At 33.9% G+C, this 20568-nt stretch overlaps 1 non-coding gene across 1 annotated transcript; it reads left to right on the forward strand.

Annotated features, from left to right (window-relative positions):
* The first annotated feature begins 8563 nt into the window (after positions 1–8563).
* On the forward strand, positions 8564–8636 carry CBG28695. The gene has a single exon. It is a non-coding gene (tRNA).
* Positions 8637–20568: the final 11932 nt, after the last annotated feature.

Genomic DNA, 20568 nt, shown 5'->3' on the forward strand with positions numbered 1-20568 from the left:
TGAATGATTACAATTCGAGCTCGGTACCCTAAGAAAAAACAACGCAAAAATGCGATTTTGTGCAATTTCATGAGGTTTTTGAATTTTAAAAAAAGTTTTATCAGACAAATTAAAATTTCATCCATAGAAAATGTAGAAAAAATAATTGCGGTTTTTTTGAGCTATAGAACTCCTAGAAATGTCAAAAACTGAAAGAGGAGATAGATTTTTTCTGTAAAAAACTTTCAAAATGACCATTTTTGACATTTTTTTCTTCCGGAAAACGACCATACATGAATCTATAACCACTAATTAATTTTTAAAGAATCATTTGAATCATCTTGGAACTCCACAAAATCAGACAAAAAATTCTGAAATTATAGTTTTAGACCTGCAATTGTGATCGCGCCAAACTTTTTTTCTGTAGATCAAAAATTAATTTGCAGTTCGGAATTGTTCTGTGGGAGAGCGTGCACCACCTTTAAAAAAACAGCGTAAGTCCGGAAATTATGAAAAATTAAAACAGAAAATCTAGAATTCGAAAAATTCGAAAATTCCTGAGATTCCGAGATTTGAAAATGTGGAAGTTTAAAAAAAAATTTTCAGAAAAATTGAAAAAAAATTTTTTCAGAAAAATTCCAAAATTCAGAAAAATTGAAATTTCAGAATATCTGGAATTCAAGAAGTTTCAAGAAATTTGAATTTTCCAATTCAAAAAAAATACCAAAATATCTGAAAATCAAGAATTTTGAAAATTCAAAAACCCCAAAAACCTTGAAAAAGTTCTGAAATTCCGAAGTTCTAGAATTTGAAGAATCAGGAAACTTTAAAAAATTCCACGAAAATCGGAATTTCAGAAATTCCTGAAATTTTGAAACTTAACAAATCCTTAAAAGTTCCCAATATTCAAAAAAATCCTGAAATCATGAAATTTCAGAAATTCCGAACTTTCAAAAAAAATTCCAGAGTTGAGAAAATCTAGAATTTGGAAAATTGGCAAACTTTGAAATATCCCACTTCAAAAATCCGAATAACTCGGAATTTCAGAATATCCTAAAATTCAAATTTTCTGAAATTTCCGAAATTCCACGAAGATCCCAAATACAGTATCTGAAAATTCTGTGAATCCAAAGCTTTCAAACTTTCCTAGAGTTCCGATAAATAAATTTTTGAGATTCTGAAGAATTTGATCAACACCAAATTTTCAAAAAATTTTCAAAACCACTTGATTTCATTTTTTTTCCAAAATTAGCTTTTTTCGAATTTACCCATTTTGTGTCTTCTCAATTAACAACCGTGTGATTTCTTCAAAAAAAAATATGACACACATTAAAAATATAGGAATTCTAAATAAAAATCCTACGCCTCTTCCTTTTTGGGCACTTTCCGAAACCGGTTCCTATTTTTCTCTGCGTCTCTCCAATCCCTATACTCTCTAGTCATCTCGTTTTTTTCTGCGTCCAAATTGTGGTTTTTCGACGATGACAACGATGACTACCTTCAGAATAGATGCCCATCTTCTTGTTGTATTTTTATTTTTATTCCAATTCGACACGGTTTTTTTCTATGTATCTCTGCGTCTCCTCTGAAGCATACTCTCTCATTTGATTCGCGGGTTTCGAGTTAGCAGAAAACGTTTGGAGTTGGGTTCTGCATTTTCTTTATTTTTTGGGTTTCAGAATTTCGGGAATTTCAAATATCCAGAATTTCAGAATTTCCGAGTTCTTGGAACTTTTGAATGTTTGATTCTGTTCTGACCTTTTTCAGTTTTAGAATTTTCGTAACTTCTTAAATTTAGAACTTCTGAATTTTGGAATTTTGATTTTATGAATTTCTGAATTTCTGAATTTTCAAATTTTAATAATTCTGAAACATTTGAGTTTTTAGGGTTTCGAAAATTCTGAAAAATTTTGAATTTCCAGAAGTACTTTTTTCGAGATTTTGATTTTAGTAGTTTCTTAAATTTAAAATTTCTGATATTTCGATTTTTTGGTTTATGATTTTTTTTTGATTTTCTCGAATTTTCGAGTTTCTTGAATTTTTTCTTAAATTTAGAACTTTTGAAAGTTCCGAAAAATGTGAATATGCATTTTCAAATATTCCCATTCTTTAAAAACACCAACCTGTTTGCCGCGCCTCCGGCGCTTCAAACGGCTGGCTGGTGCGCCTACGGCGCGAGATCATCGCTTCACTCCTCTAAATTGAATCTCTTTTTTTCTCATTTTCTTCAGACTTGCATACCCCTAAAATTTTATGATAGATCAAATTTGACCTGGCGGATTTTTCTTTCGGGAAAACTTCCCCCTCTGGGAAAAAAACGGAATGACATACAAGGAAGAAATTTTATTATTCTTTTAAAATATTTTCTGATTATTCAATATTATTTTTGGGAAATTTCTGAACCTTCGATAGTTGCAGAATTTTTTTTTCGAACTATCGAATGATTGAATTTGTGGAATTTCAGTTTTTTTACTTTATGTAGGCTCACACCTTTTGATATTGGGAGATCAGGATTTTAAGAAAATGTAGAAGTTTTTGAGCTTCAAAATAAAATTTCTGAGAAAAACACAAAAAGATTGTAAAACCTGAAAACCACAAAGAATCTGTGAATATGATTGTGTGAACCTAATGAATCTCAAAAATCTAAACTATCTTTTCAACTAGCCTTATCTACAACCAAGATTTCAACAATTCAGATACTAAAACTTTTTTATTTCTCTATTCTCAATTCCAAGCCTAAAAATTTCCTCCAATTTTGAAGGCCACCCACCGAAATTAATTACCAATTTCAACTCTATTATTGACCTTGCCTTCTCCTTTATGCCAATCAAAAAAGGAAAGAAAAGAAAATTGGTTCACACCTCTTTTTTTTGAAATTTGGAAAAAAACGAATTGAAAATTAGAGAGATAGATCAAAAAAATATTTTTTGATCTCCAAAAAAAAAAAGTTTTTTTGGATTTCCCATTTTTCCCCGAAAATCATCGCTTTTGCCTTTTGCGCCTTTGCCGGGCCCTTCGCGGGCCTTGCCATTGTTTCTTTTAGGATCAATATTTTCAGACCAACTAAATTGGATATGATAGAGCTCGCCGAGTACTACAAAATGATACTGTTTGAAAAATTGTGTCTTGACAATGAACGAAGTTACAAGTCATAAAGTGGTTGGGTCTTGTCGCGTGGGCCCGGGCCGGACCGGGCCTCTGTTTTTTTTTCTGTAACTTTGTTCATAAACAAGACACGATTTTGCAAATAATATCACTTTGTAGCTCAAGTTCTATTATATCTAATTTAGTTAGTCTTAAATTATTGATTCTAAAAGAAAATATGGTAGATCCCGCAAGGCCCGGCAAAGGACCGGTGTGCCGAAAATCGATTTTTGCAGTTTCAGCAAACTTTTTTCTTTCTTCCTCTCCTTTTTTACTTTCCTTCTTTTTCTCCTAATTGCCGTATTCGATTCATAATGTTGTCTAGATATTCTGAGATGGTTATCGTACACACTTTTGCCACTTTTCAGCCATTTACTTTTTTGTTTTAAGGGTTTTTCTTTTGAAAAAAAAGTATTAAACTCAGTTTAAACACCAACATCTTCTCAGTTTCGTCCAGTTTCGTTTTAGGTGAAAACTTTCGGAATCGACTCTGAGATTTATAAATTTTTAGAATCTTCAAATTTCCTAGATTCTGGAATTTACAGATTCTCCGATTTCTAGATTCCTAAATTCCTAGATTCCTAGATTTCTAGATTCTTTGATTCTTAAAGTCTTAGGTTGTTAAATTTTTGGGATCCTCACTAGCCCACTATAAATAATAGTTTAAACCAAAAATATAAACAAAACGAACCCAAGAGCAGCTGTCTGTCCATTAGGGACCGGAACTTTTTTTTTTGAGAGTTTGAGGTCAATCTCTCTAAATCTCTCACTCTCTCTTCTCTGGGGACAGAGTGAGAAAATGAGGCGAGAGGGATGAAGATTGATGTGGTTCATGACACCTATCTATTATTTTGAAACTGATTGCTTTTGGGATTGATGATAGGGATATAAAGGTTCGGGAAATGGAGAAAGTGCTCAGAGATTTTTGGGATCTAGGAATCTTGGAATAGAGCATTTATTTAATGTTCCATTTTTGTCTCATACTCTCTGAAATTTTCAGAATAATTGAAAACCGTTTGCCTTTTTTACTTTCCAAATACCTAACTATTTCCCAAGTGAACATAGGTGCTCATGCTCAAAAGGTACACCTGTTCATGTCTCATATTCTCTTTTTCCTCTTCCTTCAGACAAACAGTAACCGCTTGTTTGTGTGTCAATGTTCATTCACCCCCATTCTCTTTTCATGTATTTTCTTATTCTTCTTGCCTTTTTTCCTATTTCTCCTTATTCTTCGTCTTCTTCCTATTTGTTTGTGTAACTGATCGGGGCCAGCACTCCTCGGCGGGCTCCTGACTTATTTCTCAATTTCCTTCTGGACTTTTCTCTCTCTCTGTGCACAGTCTCTCCATTGTCGTACAACTTTTGGCAAAAACCTTTTTGGAGTTTGAGGTTCTGGTTTCAAAGTTGGCGGTTTGAAAGAAGGCGCACTTCTAGCCCAATTATCTCAGCTCCTATAAGTGTTACTGAAATTTTGTTAACTGATAAAATGTTACTGATATTACGCCAAACATTTTATCAGATGACAAATTTTTGTTATCTCTTACAGAAAGTGAGATAATTAGCGCAAAAGAACGGAGGAACTGCGTCGCGCCCAACTGAGCCACGCGGTCGACACCGTCTTCTGCCAATCTACAGAGTACCCTTACTTGAGCTCAATTATCTCGCGTCCTTCAAAAAATACCAAAGTTTGACCAATTGATAAAATGTTGATGATATCAGGACAAATATTTTATCAGTTGACAAATTTTTGATGTCTCTTGTAGCTAGCGAGATAATTCAGCTCAAAGTGAGGGTGAGCTTCTGTTAGAGCGTTAAGCAGTTGACTTTCAACTCCCATAACTTGCTTCAACCTCAACACAACAAATTGAAAACTACTTCGTTTTGTAGGTAATGTTTAGAGCTTCAAAATGATATAAATTTATATTTGTAGTTTCTTCAACTGCTTATCAACTAGCCTCGTTTCCAAATCGTTGGCTCCTTTAACTTCAATCTTTCATAACTCGTTTCAAAATCACTCTACAATTTTGAAAATAGGTTAGAAATACAGGAAATTGTTCGGGCTTAAAAATAATATACGTTATAAAATAGTTTGCTTGTGAATCCAATGTTCAGGGATCGTAAACCCGCGCCATGTGTTAAGCGCTGTATCTCGCAAGAACGGTTTATGCAGTGGCCGACCGCGACTCCGAAATTTTCAATTTTGAAAGTTCAATTTTCTAATTACCGATAATTACCTTGATTTTTTTTCAACTGTTTCCTCTATCCGTCTAATCCTCCCCCCCCTCTCTCTCATTTCCCAATCACTATAAAAAGAATGACACACCAAACACGGCGCTCTCTTTGGGTCCATTCAATTAGGTATCCTATTCATTTGCTCTCTCCATTCTTCACCGTCATTTGGCGGCAATTTTTTGTGCTTATTTGAAGAATTGATTCGAATATGTGTTCTCATATAGAAGATTCTATTGACAATGTACTCGAAGTTTTCAAGTTTTATGTAGCTCTTTAATTTTCTAACGTTTGTACTGTCATAAAATTTGAGTAAATTGTTGTACTTGGCTTAAATTTGGAGTGCAAAAACTCAAATAATTCATCAGTAAACTGGATAAGTTTCAAAACATTCGATCAAGTTTGAGCTGAGTTCGCTTGTCAAAGTTGCTTCATCTTTGACAAGCGATAACAATACCTAGACTTGAAGAATCGCTTTCAAAATTTCATTAGCTTTGAATCTAATGTAAAATTCCATTTCTACCAATTTTCATGCTTCCAGAATACCTATGTCTAAAGATACATACCCATTTTTGTCAGTCTCGCCCATTCTGGGCAATTGTGCGTCACGCTGCTGTTCAGCAGTTGGCTTCAAACCCCCATAACATGCGTCAGCCTTGACATAGCAACTTGATATATTAGTTCATTTTATAGGAAATTTGAAGAACTTTAAATCGATATAAATTTCAACTTGTTGATTCATTAAAGCTTCATCAACCAGCCTCGTTTCCCAATCTGGAGTATTCCGCAGACTTCTGTGGCTCTTTTAACTTCAAACCCTCATAACTTTCTTCAATCTTAACTTACAAACTTGAAAGTAATTTTACTTTGTGGGGAATTTTTAGAGCTTAACAATGATATAAAGTTCAATTAGTAGATTCCTCAAACTCTTTTCCATGAGCCTCGTTTCTATATATGGTATGTTGCGCGGGTTTCAACCTCAAGGAGTTCTATTTTTTCAAGTAACATTGGATAACTAAACTAGGGTTCTAGAACTCTTACTAGCAAATTCGGCAAGACATTTTGGGCGGTACTGTATATGTCTTGAAATCTAGAATACGTGACTATATCTGGAAACCTCTAGGTCCCTTAAAATTGAGCTAATTTTTAGCCAGGATCTCTCCTTTATACTTGCCATATGAATTTATATATTCCATCTGCCAAGGGTCCCAAATGAGCCCAATTTTCTTCGAGCCCTTCCACTCCCATTTGTATATAACAGTTGGGGAGAAAATTCATCATTTTGATGCCAGCTTTGTATAAACAATTTCGCTGCATATTAGTTCAATCAAGACTGCTAGGCCCTTTTGGTTAGGCTGACGGAATAGACAATAGTAGTCGTATTCTTTATTTTGGTTGGGCGCGAAATTAAACATTTCTATACGCATACAAATTTTCAGAGACACATACAGTACAGTGTACACCTTTTTGATTTTTAATTAAAAATTGTTGTCTCAATTTTTGTCTTCCCGATAGTAGTAGTTGTAAGTTTTAATTAATTTTTGTTCTTCTCTACAGTAATCCTTTTTCAAAAATAGCCGTGACCTATATAAAATTGGTGATAAAATGATAAAGGAACCGGTTGGTGTTCCTCTTTTGACCGCGTTTTTTTTGGTTTTGATCTCCCGGAGATTTGTGTTTTCGTTTTCATTTTCATCATCCTCTATTGTTTTGGTTTTTGCGACCTCTTTTGACCGGTGTTCCTATGTTCGGCGAAATCAGTTATAACTTGCTTCAAAGTGATACCAGAACTTCGAAATTTATCTAGTTTTATAGGAAATTTTGCGGAGTTTCGAATGATATCAAATTCATGAGGAGAATAGAAATTGAGCGCTTCAAAATACTATAAACCTGTTAAAGGACGCCCGACGAACCGTTAACTTTGAGCCCAAATATCTCGGCTCCTGTAAGAGATATCAAAAATGTGATAACTAATAAAATGATTATCATAATATCAGTAACATTTTATTAGTTGACAAATTTTTGATATCTTGTATAGAAACCGAGATAATTGAGCTAAATGCGCACGTATAGAATGGACTTCCATTAGAGCGTTAAGCAGCTGACTTCAAACCACAATAACTTGCTTCAACATAAACATGAAAATTTAAAAGTATTTTTATTTTGTAGCTAATTTTAAGAGCTTCAAAATGATATAAATTTCAACTTGTAGATTATTGAAATTTTCATCAACCAACCTCGTTTCCCAACCTGGTGTATTGCGCACGCTCTTTTAGCTCCTTTAACTTTAAACCACCGTAACTTTCTTCAACCTTGATATAAAAATTTGATAATTAGCTCATTTTATAGGAAATTTGAAGAACTTTGAAACTATATAAATTTTAGTTTGTATATTTCATAATTTCGTATTGAAGAGCCTCGTTTCCCAACTTTGTGTATTTCGTGGGCTCCTTTGGCTCATCCAACTTCAAACTTTCATAACTCCCTTCGAAACTAGTCTACAATTTTGAGAATAGGTGAGAAATACAGGAAAATGTTCAGGCGTTGTATTCATATAAATTTTAAATAAGTTTATTTTTTAGTCGGGATCTTACGAAGCTTCTGCCAAAACTGACCCTCAAAGACATCGATCATTTTCAATTCTCTATAACTCTCTTAAAAATCAACTTGGAAACTTGATACTAGGCTCATTTTCTGGCTAATTTTAACCACTTTCAAATTATGCTTATTTCCAAGTACATTGAAAATTCTAAACCCTGGAATTTTACAAAATCCCTTTCCCACCTTTAAAAACCTCTATTACATCCTAATCCACTTCTTCGTTTCGCAATTGTAACAGTGCTTCAAGAACTTGCATAATCCACCGTTTCCTCATCGCCTAATCTCAAGTATTTAATGAAAGGGAACCGTCTTCTAATTCCAACCAATTTATCCTTCAACTATTTTCCGTGTGAGTACCACACCCTCTCATTCGGTCACCCACTTGTCCAGAAGAGAACAGGTTCTCCAGGCATGTCTTAAGTACAAAAAAACCCTCTTGAAACCCTCAATTTTAACTTATTTTAATCGAATTATGTTAAGAAATTGTAAAATCCTTCAACAAAAATTCGTACACTGTTGTTTACCACTTTTCCTCTCTTCTCCTCCTCCTCCCTCGCTCTCTCGGTGTCCCCCTCTCTCCTCACCTTCCCCCACCTCTCTGGTAAAATGTGGCCGCGTGGCCTAATGGATAAGGCACCAGACTTCGAATCTGGGGATTGCAGGTTCGAGTCCTGCCGTGGTCGAAATTTTTTTGCCTTCTTTTTTCGTTTCGACACTTCATGTTTGTTGCCATTTCCCAACTCAAATTGCCCAAATTTGGGCTCGAGTCCCACACTAAATTGCCTTCATTTTTAGAGAGAATGCTGTGTTGTGTGTTTGCCTTTCTTTCCTTTCAAAGAAGTGGGAGGGGGTGCGTTTTTGTATTGTATTGTGGTATGTTTGGCAAATAGAGAAAAAATTTTCAATTGATTTTTTTTGCCTGAAAGTTGCCAAGAAATATATATTTCTGACACCTTGGAACCCGGCCCTCTTCTCCATTACACTTTTGAACCCGTCCAAACGTTTTTTTTGCCGATTTCCCGCTTGTCTAAATCTCTTCACAAATCGCTTATCTCTCAACCCAAGAAACTTTTTTTTCCAGATTTTCGGATCTCGTCCGACTCTTCGATGATGCACCTGGTCCCTACATTTTTCGTAAATTTTTCGTTTAGTCGATGCTGTTGCTCAGTTTTATGGACTCGAAAATCACAAGTTCTAGGAAACTAGGTCTTTGTTGGAATTCCAGAATTTTCTGAAATTTAGAATAGATTTTTGGACATTTTTCAATATTTAAGAATCATGGGGTTTTGAAATTTCTGGAATTTTGAAAAATTGGGTCAAAAATTTTAAGAAAAGTTGTTTGGTTTAAAAATTCAAAAATTTCCAGAACTTCCAATTTCTCAACTCATTTGTATCGAAGGATCATACTGTAGATTTTCATAGAACTGAAAAACTCAGGATTACGGTAGTTTAGTCGCAAGTTTTAGAACAATCGATTTCAATGGCTTTTGGTGGGAATTCCAGAATTTTTGTGATTTTCCGAAAATCTGAAATTTCTGAATTTTTCAGAAATTCTGCAAATTCTGGATTCTCGAAAAATCCAAAATTTCCTGAAGTGTGAAATTTCCTAATCTTCGAACTTTTGAAAAATCAGAATCCGCAATTTCAAGAACATCTGAAATTTATAACTTTTTTCAAAAATCCCAACATTCAAATTTTTTGAAAAATCTGAAAATCAAAAAATCGTATTTTTTAAAGATTTGAATTGTAGTTTATCACAATTCGAATCTTTCTAGTTTTTCATTTATCATCTCATTTTATCCAAGGATTACTGTAGATAGATCGATTTGAAAAATTTCAACTTTCAGATTTTTCAAAAATTTGAAAAGTTCTGATTTTTGAAAAATCCCGAAAATTCTGGAATTCCCACCAAAAGCCATTGAAATCGATTGTTCTAAAACTTGCGACTAAACTACCGTAATCCTAAGTTTTTCAGTTTTATAAAAATCTACAGTATGATCCCCTTTGATACAATGAGTTGAGCAATTGGAAGTTCTGGAAATTTTTGAATTTTTAAACCAAACAATTTTTCTTAAAATTTTTCCTTTTAAAACTAAAATATTTAGGATTACGGTAGTTAATTGCTCAGCCTTAAAACGCCCTCCCTCAAGTTATAAATCGTTCTCTAGTTCCTTCCTCCTAGAAAAGAGTTTTTATTACTATTTTCCCTCCCTTTTCTATCTAAAAGGCTCCAATTACCCGCCCATTTTGGGACTACTTTATATATTTTTTACTTTTTTTCTTGAGTTGAGACCTAGTTTTGCCACGTGGTGTCATACTTTTTCGAAGAGAAAATAGGTCGATTTCTCACGCACAATTAAACCAAAAAATGAAGTTTTTCCCACCTAAAAGTGGAAAAAGAAGAAAACTTAAGGGCGAACTTTTTTAGAATTTTCAGAATTTCCAGAATTTCTAAATTTCAGAATGCTGGAATTTCAAAATTTTTGAGTTTTCGAATCTTAGAATCTTAAAAGTCCATTTACCGTAAACACTCTAATAGAACGCCACACAAACTGCCAACTTCAAGCCCATGTATCTCATTTTCTATGAGAAGTATCAAAATTTTGTCAACTGATAAAATGTCGCTGATATTATGATAAACTATTTGTCAGTTGACCGCTTTTTGATATCTTTAACAGGAATGGAGATATATGAGTTCAAAGATGATGGCTTGGGTGGCGTTCTATTAGAGTGTTGACGATAGTTTTTTTTTTCAGAATCAGTTTTTTTCTAAAGGTTTTGATTCTAAAATTTAAACTTTTGAACAAGGATTTTAGAAGATTTAGAATTTCAAAAAAAAATGTTTTTTTGAAATAAAAGAATAGCTCCACAAGGGAAAGGCTCTCTATCTCATTTTCTCTAATACCCATTTTCCGTTTCCTGCCTCTTCCAGATTCCTGAAAATCTCTTTCTCTCTCTCTCTCTCTCTCTCTCTCTCTCTCTCTCTCTCTCTCATTCTGTTTTTCTCACTCTTTCCTTTTTTTTTTTGAAAGATTTTCTATCTTTTCACTCTCTCTTTCTATTTTCCCTTGTTATAATGTTTCATCAATTTTTTTAGATTTTTAGATTTTGGAATTTTCTTTTTTATTTTGGGACTTTATTTTTGGTATTTACTGTACCTAGGATCATAAATTTCTTCAAATGTTCTAATAAAACATAAAAATTGAACTTTCTAGATGTTGGAGCTCAGCACCGCGGTCGATGCCGCCTACCGCTACCTGAAGGGGTACACCTAATTAGGCTAAATTATCTCGGCTCCCATAAAAGTTATCAAATTCTTGTTAACTAATAAAATGTTGGTGATATTATGATGAACATTTTATCAGTTAACAGATTTCTGACATATCTTATAGCAACCGAGATAATTAGAGTCAAAGTTCAAACTTCAGATAAAAACACCATTTTTAGAGCAGTATTAGTTTGGTGGCCTAAAAATTCCAAAAACTCGGCCACGAGTTCCAAATTTTAAAAGTTGGGAAGAAAGCTACCGTATCTGGGTTACCATAAAAAATATCCTGATAGATTGACAGGTTCATGATAATTCACAGATCTCTAATGCGAGCAATATGATTATAAACAATTTCTTTTCCATTTTCAGGTTACGGTTCTTTTGAAGGCGCATATCTCGAAAACCAAAAAAGTTAACAAAAAGTGGTCAACTACAAAATTGAAGCTCTATTTTGTTTGATAACCTTGAAAAACTTTCTAGCCAATACAATAAAATTTAGCATACCGTAAAACCTGTAATAAAAGAGCACCCACACTGCCAAGTTTGAGCTCAGTTATCTCGGTTCCTATAAGAGATGTGCTGCTGCCGCTTCTCCTGAAAAAATGTTAAGAATATTATGATAAAAAGTTTATCAGTTGACCACTTTTTGACATCTCTCATGGGAGCCGAGATAATTAAGGTCGAGTAAGGGCGCCCCATCAGTTGGTAATAGACGGCGTGAACCTCGTAACTAGCTAGGAGCAACACAGTAATTCTGAAATCTAGCTCACAGGTTCAATTTCTTGTGATTTGGCAACAGAGCGTACATTATTCGTTTGTTATAATTTTTAAAAACTATTTTTAAAAACCAAAAGAGCAGGGGAGTGTCTTATATGTAAAATGGATGGGTTCATCCCGTTTTATCTATTCTGTAGGAAAATAGAAAAAGAAAGAGAGAGTATGTATAATTATGCAAATTCATTCCTGTTGTCTGACACACTTGCCACTTTCTCTAGCCTCCTCCACTCTCAAATGTTCTCCATTTTTCTATCTCTTTCAGTATAATGTATTGTTCTATTTTCCCTTTCTTTCCAACAAATCATTTTTGTATAATTTATGCACATATGGATTATATGGAGTATTTTATTTTAGGGAGTTGTTGTTGAATATGTGCAAAATTTAGAAGTTTTTGGTCAGTTTCGAAATTTTTTGAAATTCTTTAAAACTTTAGATTCTCTCGAATTCTTGAATTTCTGATATTCTGAGATTCTGAATTCCTGAATTTCTGAATTTCTAATTTCAGAATTCCTGAATTTCCGAATTTCTGAATTTTTGAATTTCTGAATTTCTGAATTTCTGAATTTCTGAATTTCTGAATTTCTGAATTTCTGAATTTCTAAATTTCTGAATTTCTGAATTTCTGAATTTCTGAATTTCTGAATTTTTGAATTTCTGAATTTCTGAATTTCTGAATTTCTGAATTTCTGAATTTCTGAATTTCTGAATTTCTGAATTTCTGAATTTCTAAATTTCATAATTTCTAAATTCATAATTTCTGAATTCCTGAATTTCTGAATTTCTGAATTCCCGAATTTCTGAATTTCTGAATTTCTGAATTTCTGAATTTCTGAATTTCTGAATATCTGAATTCCTGAATTTCTGAATTTCTGAATTCCTGAATTTCTGAAATCCTGAATTTCATAATTTCTGAATTCCTGAATTCCTGAATTTCAGAATTTCTGAATTTCTGAATTTCTGAATTTCTGAAATCCTGAATTTCTGAATGTAAGGAACTTCTGAATTTTATGAAAAAATTATGAATTTTTCTGAAAATCAGGAATTTTGAAAATAAAAAACTCAGACCACTTTTAAGGTCCAATCATTGGAAATTGAAAAATTCGAACAATTTCTTCTCTACCAAAATTTGGTCAAATACAAATTTAAATTGACGCGCACCCAATAAAGGCACATTGCTCATGGAATGTTCACCCTAAGCTTACCCAATAAGATCTCCTAGGATCATCATCCCATTTCATCGTATAAAAGCCTTCTCCATCGGATAACAATAAGTTAATTAGTACCAGGGAGACACAACAAAAACCCCTCTCTCCCTCTCTCTCTCTCTCTCTCTCTCTCTCTCACTTCCTTCCGTTGGTCCAGAGAGAGAGAGAGAGAGTAACAGAAGAAGTCAAGTCAACCGAATAAGATGAGCCCTCGGCCCCTCCTACTTCCAGAATACGGAGCAACAAGTGAAAAAAGAAAACAAGAGCTCTCTCTAGAGAGCACTGAATAATGGATAAAGGGACTCTGTGTCGGTTTTCTCTAATTCTCTCTCACTCCCACACTCTCTCGATCTCTCACGACTCCTGGAAGGAAGAAGTGAAGCAAATTCTCATTAGGTTTTGTTTTGTTTTGTCCCCCCTGACACGATTTTTTTTTTGAAAAATGAATAACACGACGATTTTAAATATATATCTTTTGCTATAAATCTAGAAGGGTTTTTAAGAAATACCGAGGTACTGTAGGTAATCCTCAACCAAAATTTGGCTTAGGCGTTGAGCTCAATTATCTCAATCTCTGTAAAAGATATCAAAATTTTGTCAACTGATAAAATGTTTATCATAATGTCATTAACATTTTTTTAGTTGACACGTTTTTGCTATCTTCTACAGACATTGAGATAATTGAGCTAAAAATGGATCGCTCTCACCTGAGCTAAATGGCCGACGTTGACTGCTGCCATCCGATGGAGTACCCCTACTTGAGTTCAATTATTTCGATTTCTGTAAAAGATATCAAAAAAACTGTCAACTGATAAAATGTGGATGATATTATGATGAGCATTTTATCAGTTGACAAAATTTTGATATTTCTTACAGGAATTGAGATAATTAAGCTCAAAGAGCACGTATAGGGTCAGCTGCTACCAGAGAATTTACGAGAATGTAAAAGCTTCGAGCTCAATTATCTTATTTCCCGTAACATATATCAAATATTTGTCAACTAATGAAATGTTTATCATAATATCATCAACATTTTATCAGTGGACAAAATTTTGATGTTTTTCATGGCAATTGAGATAATTGAACTCAAAGTTCAGTCAATAAAACCTACTTAACACAATTTTGTTTTTGGTGGCCTAAAAATTCCAAAAACTCGGCCAAGAGTCCCAAATTTTTTAAGTTGGGAAGAAAGATACCGTATCTGGGTTACCATAAAAAAATATCCTGATAGATTGACAGGTTCATGATAATTCACAGATTTCTAATGCGAGCAATATGATTATCAACAATTTCTTTTCCATTTTCAGGTTACGGTTCTTTTAAAGGCGCATATCTCGAAAACCAAAAAAGTTATAAAAAAGTTGTCAACTACAAAATTGAAGCTCTATTTTGTTTGATAACCTTGAAAAACTTTTTAGCCTATGCGATAAAATTTAGCATACCGTAAAACCTGTAATAAAAGGGCACCCACACTGCCAAGTTTGAACTCAGTTATCTCGGTTCAAATTTCAAAAATGTGTCAACTGATAAAATGTTAAGAATATTACAATAAAGGTTTATTAGTTTACCACTTTTTGACATCTCTCATGGAAACCGAGATAATTGGGCTCAAAGTGCCGGAGTCAACGTCGACTTGGCGCACTTCATGTGCTGCTGCCGCTTCTCCCGCTTTTCGGTGCTTGCGCTTTGAGCTCAGTTATCTCAGTTTCCGTGACAGCTATCAAAAAATTGTCAACTGATAAAATGTTAAGAATATCATGATAAACAGTTTATCAGTTGACCACTTTTTGACATCTCTCATGGGAGCCGAGATAATTAAGGTCGAGTAAGGGCGCCCCATCAGTTGGTAATAGACGGCGTGAACCTCGTAACTAGCTAGGAGCAACACAGTAATTTAATAAATCTTGCTCACAATTTTTATTTCTTAGTATTTGGCACTACAGCGTATTTGAAACATCCTAGTCTCACCACATTCTCACATTCTAGTCCCACCCTAAAAACCAGAACAATTAGGGCCCCGGTAGAAACTGAAGAATAGTAAAAAAAAAACAATTCAAAGTCATTTCTACGACCACTAGCCTTCTGCCAATTTGAATTGATAAGTTCTTGTTGTCCACCTGCTTCTTCTTCTTATTGCCTTTCCCATTAGCCCGTGGAGAAAGAATGGCGACGGAGGTGAAAGAACACCTGTTATGAATGGATAATTGGTTCGAAATGGGACCACACCCCTTTTTTTGGGTTCAGTCTTTGCGTGGAGAATTCCATGCGCCTTTAAAGATCCTAGATATTTTAATTAATTTTCTCGATTTTTAGGATTTTCATAGCTTTTTAGATTGCTATTTTCATAAGTCGATTTAGGTGGTCATGACAATTTTAAGATTTTTTGTGAATTTGAGATTTTTCGGGATTTTCATTTTCTTTTAAAAATTTTAAGCCTGAATTAAAAACTTCCAAATTTCAGCGATTTTGAAACTTTGGAATTGCAGAAACCTAAGAAAAATAAATCGAACTTCAGCTTCATTTACCATGTACACTCTAATAAAAGGTTTACATTTTGAGCCTGCATATCTCGGCTACTGTAACAGATGTCAATAATTAGCCAACTGATAAAATATTTATCATATTATGAGAAGCATTTTATCAGTTGACACGTTTTTGATATCTCATATGGGAACCGAGATAATCAAGCTGAAACTTGATAGTGTGGGTGCCCTTCTATTAGAGTGTTCGTAGTATTTTTTTCTGAGATTTCGGAACTCTTTTTATTCCACTTTCTAATTTTTTAAAAGTAGTTCAAAAATTGGACAGTACCTCCATCCTTAGCAAACCCTCGCAAACGTCTAAAACTCAAAAATTTTGGCTTTTTTTTCAGACTTTTCAAAATTCTGTTTTGAAATTTCTCCTTTTTTCACTCGACTTACTTACACAAAGCCATTTCTTATCCCATTTTCGAAAGGGGACCCCTCCTTCTTGACATACTAATTGGTCTCTCTGTCTATTCTGTCCCCTCTTCTGACCCAAACAGAGAACGTCTCCACGCCACGTCTTTTGACCCTTCTCTCTCTCTCTCTCTCTCTCTCTCTCTCTCTCTCTCTCTCTCTCTCTCACTCACTCAGTATCCCACGACTTTGTTTACGTTCATTTTGGGTGCCTTTTGAAGTCAGTCTACATATCCCATTATGTGGCTTATAGGAATGGAGGGATTCCGTTTTGGAAAGTTTGGAGATTTTTAAAAATTCAAGAAACCTAGAAATCTTGAAAGTTTACATTTTTCGAGTTTTTGAAAGTCTAAAAATCTGAAAATCTAAGAATCTAAAAACCTAAAAAATTCACACATTTAGAGCTTTTGGTAGCCTAAATCTTGGGAATTTGAGAACCCAAGAAGTCTGAGAATCTCAAAAACTCAAAATCTCAGATTCTGACATTTCCAGCTTGAAGGTTTGAAAGTATATGATTGTGAACAGTAATTTTGTAATTCAAACAATTAATCAAATTACCAAAAAAGTGGAAAGATTTATAAAAAACATTTTTTGGGTTAAAAACTTATTTAAGTTTTGAATGCTTTCAGGATTGATATTGAACTTTTGGGTACTTCGGTTTTTTGGATTTTTGGAATTTTTTGGATTTTTTTTAATTTTTAAGATTTTTTAATTTTTGAATTAGGGATTTTAGAATTTTTTGGATTTTTTTGGGTTTTAGGTATTTTTTGGATTTCAGCATTTTTTGGATTTTCAAAATTGTTAAAAAAGATTTTTTCGGATTTTTTCGGATTTTCAAATTTTTAATTAATTATTTGGAATTTTTGAAAAACTTTTAGAAATTTTAGGATTTTTCCAATTTTTTTGCGTTTTTTGGGTTTTTAAAATATATTAAAATTCCAACTTTCTAGAACTTTTTATTATTATCTTGTTAATCTTAAAAATATTCAATCTTAATTTTCTACAATTTTAAAAATTCTCTGGTTTATTTTTTCCATACTTGCGGACGGGCCCAAAGCGGACCGTGACGGGCCGTGTCATAGTTTCTTTTAGGATTGATATTTTTGACCAACTAAATTAGATATGGTAGAACTCGACGAGCACTAAAAAATGATACTATTTGGGACACTGTATCATGTTTGTGAACAAAGTTACAGACCAAACAGGCCGAAAAAACCGGCCCGGCCCGCATTTGCAGCTTTTTGGCTTGTAACTTTGTTCACAAGCATGATACAGTGTCCCAAATAGTATCATTTTGTAGTGCTCGTCGAGTTCTACCATATCTAATCTAGTTGTTCAAAAAATATCAATCCTAAAAAAAACTATGACACGACCCGCCACGGCCCGCTTTGTACCCGTCCGCAAATATGATTTTTTCTCGCTTCTTAAGAAATCTTTTTTTGATCAATTCTCTAAAATTCAAATTTTTTCAGACCATCTTCAAAACGACGTCACACCAAACTAAAATTCGGCTCAAGACTTGGATTTTTAAGGTTTTTCTTTCCATTTTTCAACTTTTAAAAATTTCCAAAAACGCTCTGGGCTCACAAAAATCTTTCCTTCTCTCAAGCCATGCACATGTCCCCTATTCTTCTCCGTTTCCTCACTACCACCCCCTACCACCCCAACGTCATCTGAATTTCGCCTTATTCTTCTTCTACTCCCATTTGGCATTTCTTTTGCCTTTCATTTCTGCGTCTCCCGCCGTGTTTCCATAGTGAAAAGAAAACCGAACATGTTCTTCTTCCCACCTTGACGTTTTTTTTTTTGCCTACTTAAAACCCTCTATTACATTTAAGTATACCTTTTGGGGATTTTTCATATGTTTTAGGGATTTTTCAAAGGTTTAAATTTGTTTATTTAAAATCAGAATTAGAAAAGTTCTCATTTCAAAATTCATAGCCAAGATTTCAAAGGTCCACAGTCAGTCAGTTTTTTGACCAATGTGTAGCTCAGCCGGTAGCAATGCGGTAACTTCAATATTATCCCTGGAAGTTAACTCCTTGAGTGTTTTTTAAACAGAATGTGGACGTTTTCTGAGTTTTTCCATTCTCCATTTGTATCATGTTGAAGCTCTGAAAATTTCCTACAGAACAAAATTATTTTCAAATTTCTATGATGAGGTTGAAGCAAGTTATGGCTGTTTGACGTCAGTTGCTCACCGCATTTCATCTAATAGAAGCCGGCAAATTTGACCTCCATTATCTCAGCTCCTGTAAGAGATATCAGAAAGTTGTCAACTGATAAAATGTTTACCATAGTATCACCAATATTTTATCAGTTGACAGATTACTGATATCTCTTATAGGAATCGAGATAATCGAGCTCAAAGTAAAAGGCTCTTTTGTGGAATAGAAAACTAGGTAGATGTGGAAATTTTCGAAAATTATGGACCACATTGAAATAGTTATTTTTCTAGGACCCCCTTAGAAAGTATCGCGCGTATTTCAAATTTTTCTTGACCCTTTCTTTGAATGTCCTTGCTCACTTTGTCCCGTGCTCATGGATACCCGTAAGGTGGTCATGGTGTTTTTCCTTTTTTCTCCCCCAGAAACACAAAACTTTTAGCAAACTTCAAATTTCAAATTTCAAAATTTCCCAATCTATACAAATTCAACATCGCTAATGAAGTCAATGATTGCAATTCTGCAAAAGTAACGTTCTATGGAAAAAGGGCAATTCTAATTTTTTTCAATAATCTTTTGATTTTTAAGAAAAGTCGTCATTTTCTTTCTTCCAAGATTCACGATTCACAATTTTTAATGGTCTCTTCCGGTCCACATGTCTAACTTACTAACTGCGAATCACCTCATTTTGAATAGCTAAGCCAGAATAGAATGCTTTCAAAATTTTTTGTTTCGAGAAATTCTGTGAATGCAAAATTATCAATCTAGGTCTGTTTTACACCCTCTCGAATTTTCAAAGTCATCGGAAGTTTGACAGACACTGTATAATGACTTGTGGCTTTCAAACTAACAACCACATTCAGATTAGGGTACTTTGGGTAGATTACGGTGGGCTATATGTTCCCCCCTGATCTCCTCTCTTCACTGTAACTAATCCACACCACAGGTAATACCATAATCCTTCTACATTTTTCACAATTCCAGCCATCTGAACATACATAACCATTTCCCCATCATCATCATAATAACAATTCGAAATGTTTCTCTCTTCCTATTTCGAATCATGAGTGTGTGGTGATGGGCGAACGAAATCTAGTTTCTCCTCCCAAACACATTTCATTTCTATCATCATCATCATTATTATCTATCTCTACAACTACCGATTCCTCGGTTTTTCGTGTCTGCGTCTCTTCACTCTCTCGCCCATTTAATAATATGAAATCCGTGGGGAGGAGGTGGATCAAAAGTTTTTATGACAACGATCCGTCGGATTCATATATATATTCTCATATTAATTCTCTCTATCGGAAGGACGAGGAAGAGAGTTTTTATTATTGACTATTAGTACCTAGGTACACACATTGTGGTATTTTTAGTTGCGGATTTTTTAAACACTTTGCGAAATGTCGATATTTATTCTTCAGTTGTTTTATAAGTCTTGAATTTCTTTCGGTTTACAGTTTTCCTTTATTTAATATTTCAGTATTTTTAAAATGGTTCATCAGAATTTTTCAGAAGATGGATTTCTCAGATTCTTAGGATTACTAGGATTCCGGAAATATCAAACTTCTACTTCTTCCTTTTCGATTCCCTCTACAACTCAGTTCAAAAGTATTATTGTTATAAATTCTCTAGTTTTCCATTTAAACTTACGGCGAATCACCATAAACACTCAAATAGAATTCCCCTCAAACCGTCCACTCTGAGACCATATATCTCACTTTCTGAAAAAGAAATTAAAAAAGTTGTTAACTGATAAATTGTTCATCATAATATCAACTATATTTTAGCTGTTTACTACTTTTTGATATCTTTCACAAGAACCGAGATAATTAAGCTCAAAGAGCACGTATAGAGTGGGCTTCACTTAGGGCAATTACAGTACGCAGTTGATTTCAAACTCGCCATAGCTAACTTCAATCTTGACACAAAAATTTGAAAATTATCTTGTTTTGTAGCGAATTTTTAGAGCTTCAAAATGATGTAAATTTCATATTGTCAGGTTTCTAACTTCTAATCAGCAAGCCTTGTTTCCTAACATTGGGGCATCTTCAACTTCAAACTTTCATAACTCGCTTCAAAATTACTATACAATTTTGAAAATTGGCTGGAAGCATAGGAAAATTTTTAGGCCTTTGAAAAATTGTAATTTGGGATAGTTTTGCTCTTGAATTCATTTTTCAGAGATCCTAAACCCGCGTCGTTTAGGGTTGTTTTCCTGCACCTTCGTCACCGCGTAGCTCTTCAAGGAGCTTCTCTAT

This window comes from Caenorhabditis briggsae, assembly GCF_000004555.2.
Source record: "Caenorhabditis briggsae complete genome, chrII, whole genome shotgun sequence".
Taxonomy (NCBI): domain Eukaryota; kingdom Metazoa; phylum Nematoda; class Chromadorea; order Rhabditida; family Rhabditidae; genus Caenorhabditis; species Caenorhabditis briggsae.